The 1,740-nt window shown below is 58.0% G+C and overlaps 1 pseudogene; it reads right to left on the reverse strand.

The window, feature by feature from the left end:
- LOC139083982 (dual specificity protein phosphatase 5 pseudogene) lies at positions 1–1,373 on the reverse strand (annotated as a pseudogene).
- Between the last annotated feature and the right edge of the window lie 367 nt (positions 1,374–1,740).

Consider the following 1,740-nt stretch of genomic DNA (forward strand, 5'->3'; position numbering starts at 1 on the left):
TTGCTGCAGGTACTTATTGCCTCATGCTGGAAATGAAAAGGAAAACCTGGAGGTGCAAGGACTGGGCAGTCCTGAGAGGACAGAGGGTCTGGAAGCAGAGGAGTCAGCACATACTGTGCTCTCCTAATGGCTTGGCCTTCCTTTGGTCTGAGAACCTATCTTTGAGATCGGTCTGAAGTTTATTTGCAAGCCTGGAAACCACTCTCTCTCCCACTGGGGCAGCATGACAGAGTGAGGTCTTCAGTACTGCACAGGTATGGAATGCCCATGAGTTTAAAAAGCAAAATCACAGTTGTTCGTGAGCCTGGGCTGGTTCCCCTATCCCAGTTTTAGCAGGATGTGCCTGCAGCCATGGAGCTCCTGGGATGCTGAGACCCTTGAGTCAGTAGGCAGTGGTGCCAGCACGGAGGTAGGGAGTGTGCAGTAGGAACCCTGCACACCAGGGCTCAGTGTCTGCAAATGGGCCATACAGAAAGAGCTGGCTGCCTCCTCTTGGCAGGAAGGGGCCTATTAGGTGGATATGAAAGGTAGGATCTCAGGTTCATTCTTTGGAAGCTGCTGGCCCATGAGGTAAGCCATGAAGATGGTGGGCAAAAGGGAGATCCCAGCCTCACAGTGGACCAGGACCTTGCCTCCCTTTTCCCTGACAGTCAGCGAAGTCTATTGCTTCTTGAACCTGGGAGCTAATGTCAGTGGCTGGCTGTCTTCCACGGGATCCATTTGCAGTGTAGGTGGGTCGTGCAGGCCTCAGGGGTGTGCCACGAGACATTCAGCAGGGCCGTGATGTGCAGAATGGCGAGGAAGTCGCACTTGCATGCCTGGGAGGCACTTCCAAGGTGGAGGAAAGGAAGGATTGCGACTGGGCCGCCCTGACTGGAGCCGGCCTGTCCGTGATGGTGAGAACTGGTTTCCCACACCGGTGGCAGAGGGCTCCCTAGGTTTCAATCTTCTGTGAAATGGGTTTTACATCTGCTCAGCACTAGGGTTACTCCGAGCAAAAGGCTCAGATCCTGCCTGACGGAGGCAGACCCGGGGGCCGCTGAGCGGCAAGCTGAGCACAGGGCTCGCGCTCGCCCCGCGCACCCGCGGCCGCCGCCGTCCTCCCCTCGCAGCAGCCGCCACGGCGCCGCCTGCCGCCAACACGCCCGGAGGAGGGGACCCTGGGCGAGCTGCGCCCCCTCGAGGCGGCCAAGGCCAGGGAGGGCCGCAGCCCACCACCCGCCGCGTGCCTCCGCCTCCCGATGAGTACCTGCGGGGCTGGCGCGCGGCTGGCGACGTCCTGCCGCCGTCATGCACCAGCAAGCGCCCACGCCGGGGTGCCAGCGAGTGGAGCGCAGGAGGACGACCCGCTGGGCTGGCCACTCGCCGCCCATGAAGAGGCGATGGAAAGTTTTGAAGGGGGTGTGAGGGTGACTGGAATGTGCAGCCCAACTGGAAACTAAATATAAGGCATCTAACTGGAAGAGCCAGATATGATGGGTTATTAACGTACTTTTGGTGTATTTTATAATGGAACTCTGGCTTAGGTGTTTGAGGGCTCCCCCTCTGAGAGGAGTTCAGTCAATCAATCACTTCCCATCCTCCCCAAATAAAGAATACAGATTTGAGGGTGCCTGGTGGTCAGCTTGTGTCTGGATCCAGCTCTGCTGCTGTGAGTCCCTGGTGAGAGGGCCAGGGACAGTTAGGATGACTGGCTTGTTAGCGGTGCACTGGATTCTTATTGTCCCCCGGGATGGAAAT

This window comes from Equus przewalskii, chromosome 1 (assembly GCF_037783145.1).
Source record: "Equus przewalskii isolate Varuska chromosome 1, EquPr2, whole genome shotgun sequence".
In the NCBI taxonomy this organism is placed as follows: domain Eukaryota; kingdom Metazoa; phylum Chordata; class Mammalia; order Perissodactyla; family Equidae; genus Equus; species Equus przewalskii.